We start from the raw sequence: 6,572 nt of genomic DNA, 5'->3' as shown, positions 1-6,572 counted from the left end.
CAAGCACATCACCCACCTTCAAGAGGAGCTGACAAGTGCTCAGTGCCGCATAGACAAGCTGGAAGTGAAAGTTCAAGATCAACTCAAAGCACCCAACAAGAGGGAGCAGGAAACAACGGAACAAGTTAATAAGCTCCAAGCAGCCCTGGCAGCAGCTCAGCTCGACCAACAACATGCAAAGGCTGCCCAGAAAGACCTGGTAAACAGTCTCCAGTATGCCGAACAGCTACTAGAGAAACTACTATCAGAAAACTAGATGTTTTCTGACATCAGAAACAAGAATGCTGAAATCAGTGCCTTGGAAGACCACCTTGAAAGGTACAGAACTGAAATGGACAATCTGACCCAACAACTAGACGATACCAACGAAGAGCTCTACATGGTCAGAGAAGAACTCAAATATGCTTATGAGCTTAAACAAGAGCCAAGAAAAGAGAAACATCTCTCAGCCTCACCACTGCTGAGCAGAGCAGAGTCCCAAATCCAAGAACTGGCATACAACGAAAGAAGCGAAGGGCCACAACCCAAAACCTCACCTGCCTTCGCCACACAACCCTTTTCTGCCAACGAAAGAAAACCGCCCATCCAAGCAGACCTTGGAGTTGCACATGGGATGACCATCAAAGACCTCAACAAGCTATCTAAAAACATCAGCAGGTTCAACCCAAACTCCACAGAGGGCCATAACATCCAGGCCTACCTGCAAGATATTGAGTTCCACCTGGAAATGAGACCTCATGTGACTGACAGAGACAGGTTATACCTCCTTAGAGCCACATCCAGCCCCGGGATACGAAACTTCCTAAATCGACAGCCCAGTCAAACAAAGTCAAACTACCAGCTACTTCGTGAGGTCCTGATTAAAGAGTTTACATACCCAGAATCTGAACATGGACTGTTAACTGCCTTGGAGATCAAACAAGGTCGACAAGAGACTCCACAAGCCTACTACAACCGACTCCGACAAGCCTAATTTGGTGCACACAACGAACTTGACCGTGAAGAGGATGTGAACTTCAAAAGCCTCTTCCTAAGAAATCTGCACCCTGGAGTCAGCCACCATCTTGGCGCCATGGCCTGTCCGTGCTCCATGACCATCCAACAATTGCGTGACCTAACACAGAAGGCCTACAACAAGCAGAAGATGGCCTCAAAGAAAGGTCACAAAACATCCACACTCTTGAACTCTGTCACCAAAGACTCAAGCCTTGCACTGGACGACACCCAGTGGCATCACAACACCAGAGTCCTACACTACGAGCACAGAGAACGTGACCCCCATGTTCACAACAGCTATCAGCCCAACCACTGGAAAAATCCATGGGGCTAGCCACGCTTCTCAAGAAACCCAAAAGATAAGAACAACTGGAAACCTAACCAGACATCCAAAGGTAATCGCCCGACTCATCCAAGAGCTACTCGTGTGGGTAAGCAACAACAAAACCCACCTCAGCACCACTCAGACATGCACAGTGCTGAGTATGCACAAGAATAAGACGGCTTACCATCAGAAGACATGGAGCAAGTCACGAGACAACTGAAAGAGTTCCTTCAAGACAAGTTGCTCGCTGTGACCAGCGACAGAACGGAAGGCCGGTGATCAACTGGTACACCACCATATCAGAGATGACAAGCACCTGTTCAACAACCACCCAGAATGATTGGGAGGAGAAACATACAACACCCCGAGCTAAGACATTGTCTAATTGGTCAAGACACCATTTGGGATGTGTCCAACAGCCCGGGTTAAATACTCAGGACACCATCAAGTCATGCTTTTAGTCATCGCTTTTAGCCATGCTTTTTGCCCGTGAATTCGTCAAGTGCCGTTCCAGTATGCTTCGGCCTGCACACCCGCTGCTACTTAGCCACGATGAGATGAAAACCATCTAGTCTCGTTACTTCTATTCTTCTACTTTAATTTATTTTCTTTTCCGTTGAGAGTTTCGTGTTCTGAGTTAAGTTTTGTCTCCGAGTTCACCTCGAGTCTGTGACCACCTCAAAACTTCAACCAGCCCACAACTCCGCATCTTCAGCCAACGGCTAACCACTGGCTTCCCAAGAAGTCACTTCAACGACTACTGAACTTCTAGCCAATCAGCAACCTCGGTAAACCCCCTTTTCTGCAACGACGACAACAAAGGGAACCCCCCTACACAGGCAACGCAAGTACCTCCAGATTCTAGCTGAACTGGTGCATTTAATATAAATTTTAACCTCATTGAGGAACTCAATTCGAGGGCTATGAGTGATTGATGTTTGTTCAGGTCTATGCAATTGCACATATTGCTGTAAAATTGGGATTTCACATTTTCATTCTCTTAAACTCATTCTTTCCTCACTTTCTCTCTTTCTGCAGCTTGTGTGAATGCGTATGTTTATGTGTTAGATTAGTTTATATCTCTTAGATTTATCCAATAAAGCCTTATTTATATTGAAAAGAGAAGTATCTTGTGTTTTGTGCTTACAAGTTAATGTCTTAAACTGCCGATCTTGTTACTATGCTAATAAATAGTGTTTTCACTATATTTTGGATATTAATATCCATGCAGAGTTGATGTTGTACAGGCATGAACCTGGCAATCTGTGCATCCTCCACTCCTTGGTCTCCCATGACCCTGTTTTAAAGAAAAAAAAATACAATACATTTCCAGAAATAAATTTCAAATGCTTTTACTTTCGTGAACTGGGCGGTTGTTATTTGCTGCATTCAAGTACACAACCTGCAAATACAAAGGAAAAAAGAATAATGCAACAAAAAGAACATAAATAAATACATTGGAACTGAATGTATTACAAGCTTCTTTTCAATAAACAGGAATCAATTTTCATATACATCATCGTGAACGGACTGATTTTGATAGCAGATGACTAGTAACACAGACTAAACAAACCTTCAAATATTACAATGTTGTATCTATTTACAAGATTAAAGATAAAACACATTTTGAAAACTTTACTGTCATTCCTATAGCTTTATATATAGCCAATGTATGTATGCATGTATGTGTGTGTGTGTGCATCATTACAGTCTTTAAAAAGGGTTCATATGTGTATCTCTTATCATCACAAGACTGCAATCACTAGTAAACAGAAGACTTCCTATTAATAAAGTATCTGAAAAAGATCTACTCTATGAACAATGCATTAAATTACATTAAATAAAGACAAAATAAATAAATAAAACAAGCAAATGAAACGATAACTCACATGTATCTGGTCCACTGATGCCATGTCTTAAGTCAAGAGAATTATAAATCATCTTATAACAGAAGTCCAATACTGACTTCCGGAAAAGAGGAATAACCAATGACATTTGAGGTTACAATTAAAACGACTGACTGCCACGCCACGACTGACAAAAATAAAAGTGTTCGCGCGAGCAGGTGAGGGAAGATCGAGCGCGAGGATGCGGGGAATGATCATACACCCGCAGGGCTTGTATTGCGCGCAGAGAACGTCACGCACACGCAAGGGTTTGAAATGAACTCGCGGGCTCCCGTTTCACTCACGTGTAAATCTGTTTTCCTCTCACGGAAGTGATTTACCACGCACGCCAGCATCAGTGGTGCGCTCGGTTATTAATGGCATAGAATTGCCGCCATACCCCTTGCTCACACTTTCCATATACATGGTTACCACTACATCTAGCACATCGCTGTTTTCCCTTACAGACTGCCGCAACATGCCCATATTTTTGACATTTGAAACACCTGATTGGAGGTGGTACATATGCTCTTACCGCATAGCTGACATATCCAATATATACTCTCTCTGGCATTTTTTCTTCATCAAACTGAAACATTACAGAAAGACTATCTACTTTCTCTTTATTACGTATACATTTCAGTCTTTTCACTTCAATCACCTTAGCCCCCTTTATGTTGCTCTTTATTGAATCGGTAGATAATACATCAATTGGAATTCCATAGATCACTCCCCTTAACCAAACTCTCTTACTTGGTACTGTGCAACACACCGATTGACCTAGCATTGATTTTATGCCCTGTGCCACTTTCTGTTGTTTTTCATTTTTACAGAAAATTAGAATATTCCCATTTCTCAAAGTCTTGGCACTCTCTAAGTCTCTTAATGCTTTCTTTATTGCTTTGGTCAATTTTACTGGATTGATCACAAAATCATCTGCAAACTTCATCAGTACCTTGAAATCCTCCTTGCTTGTCCGTACCAGCATACTGTCTTTTTCACTGTCAGGTCCCGATTCATGTCTACAAGTTTTCTTTCTTTTACGATTAATCATTTTACTCCAATCATTTGCTCCTGAACTCCTACCGCTACATTCTTCCTCCATCTCCGGACCACTTCCGGTACTACCATCACTTCCTTCCATCAATGATCCAGTCACAGTCCAGTGCAGTGTTGCCAACTGCTTTTAATTGAAAGTAGCTAAAACTGGTAGCTAAATGTCACTAGATGACATCACAATGGCAAATTCACTGATCTATATAAAGATGAACATAGATCAGTGGGCAAGATGAGAACTTGGATAAGGTTTGTCCAAGAAGTTGCTATATTTGTCCCTAAACTTTTGAAAAAAGTATCAAAAGGGGCGGGGAAGTCGCTAAATCTAGCTACAAAGTAGCTAAATTGGCAACACTGGTCCAGTGTTGTCAACCGCCCCTTCCGTTTCCCAGGCCTCCTGCACTCACTCCTTCTACCATATGGCATGATTTATACAAAAATATGTTGCCCTCTAGTGCCCCTAGTGGTGAGGAAGAGAATGAGCCCTATAACAGGCTTGTGACTGTTATAACATCATTCCCAGCTCCAATATCTGACTTCTGAGGTAAATGAAATGCAGCAATAATTGGACTTTTACAGGGTTTTATGGAGAGCCCTGCAAAACAAGTGCAACGCTGTAACTGGTGAGCTACCAAGCAAGTTTTCTGCATCTGAAAAGCCAAACATATGGAGCTGGTTACATGACGAAAGTGTCAAAATTTATTATTTTACAAATCATGCACTATGGTAGAAACATTTTTGAGGTCATATCATAATATTGTGCAAATAAATCATTGTTCACTGGTAATGATCCCTAATCTTGATTTGTCATTTGTGACACTGGACCACAAAACCAGACCAAAAATAAGCTTTCCATTGATGTATGGTTTGTTAGGATAGGACAATATTTGTCCGAGATACAACTATTTGAAAATCTGGAATCTGAGGGTGCAAAAAAAAATCTAAATATTGAGAAAATTGCCTTTAAAGTTGTCCAAATGAAGTTCTTAGCAATGCATATTACTAATCAAAAATTACGTTTTAATATATTTACAGTAGGGAATTTACAAAATATCTTCAAGGAGCATGATCTTTACTTAATATCCTAATGATTTTTGGCATAAAAGAAAAATCGATAATTTTGACCCATACAACGTATTTTTGGATATTGCTACAAATATTCCCCAGTGATTTAAGACTGCTTTTGATCTCCAGGGTCACAAGGAAAAAGAGCTCGTGGTGCCATGTTAACACCTAAAAACTGCAGCAATTTGTATGTACAACAAAGTTTTCTACCAGCTATATATTTAGCAGATCAAAAACAACAACAACACCACCAAATCTTTGGATGAATTAATTAGAAATATCACACATTAGCATGATAATGTTGGCAGGTAGTGCAAGAAAAAAGAGACTGCCTAGCATTTACAATGTAATTACCTTGTGAGCAATGTGACATATCTCAAGCTCAATCTAAGCGAAAGCTCAGATCTTCAACAAAATGACTACAAATAAAAAAAAAATACAACATAACAGAACATTAAACAGTAACAACTGGCCTTATTTTCTTTCTTACTGTAGAAAAGTGGGTTTGACTGCTTGTCACAATTCACTGGGAGAAACGTGGAGATGCGGTGAATTCACAATACAAGAGTCTTTAATCATCAAATAGGGAGACACAGAGCACAGGGATGACATTCACAAGGAGTAGATAACGAGTAGTCCAGACAAAGGAAGACTGTACAAACAGGAACTTAAATACTGGGGATAATTAGGAAACACAGGTGACATCAATGGAACATAATCAAACTAAACGAGGACAGGAACATGACCAAATAAGGCAAAACAGAATCAGAATCAGAATGAGCTTTATTGCCAGGTATGTTTACACATACGAGGAATTTGTTTTCGTGACAGAAGCTTCCACAGTGTAACAGAATGACAGTGACAGAACAAAAAACACAGATAATAAAAAAAAAAAAGTAGAACAAGTAAATAAGGAATAAAAATATATAAATCGACAATTGTATGTGCAGGTATATTACAATAGACAGTTTTGTATGTACAGGCCGGAGGAGGACGGACGCCCGGGAGGGGGCCGGCAGACAGAGACCAGGGAGGTGACGAAGGAGGGAGGAGCCAGGGAGGAGAGAGGAGGGACTTGGAGCAGGAGGAGTCCAGCTGGACCCAGGCCACAGCTATAATGACGGCCCAAGGTGGAGCCGACGGAGGGAGGAGCCATGGAGGAGGAATGGCCGCCGACTCCAGGGGGCTGACCAACGGCGGCGGAGCAGCTGGGGGAGGAGCCCGAGGCAGAGAGCCGATGAGCG

Source organism: Sinocyclocheilus anshuiensis, unplaced genomic scaffold (assembly GCF_001515605.1).
Source record: "Sinocyclocheilus anshuiensis isolate Anshui unplaced genomic scaffold, SAMN03320099.WGS_v1.1 scaffold1157, whole genome shotgun sequence".
Taxonomy (NCBI): domain Eukaryota; kingdom Metazoa; phylum Chordata; class Actinopteri; order Cypriniformes; family Cyprinidae; genus Sinocyclocheilus; species Sinocyclocheilus anshuiensis.
The sequence above is the reverse complement of the archived record's forward strand: the minus strand, read 5'-3'. Positions refer to the sequence as shown.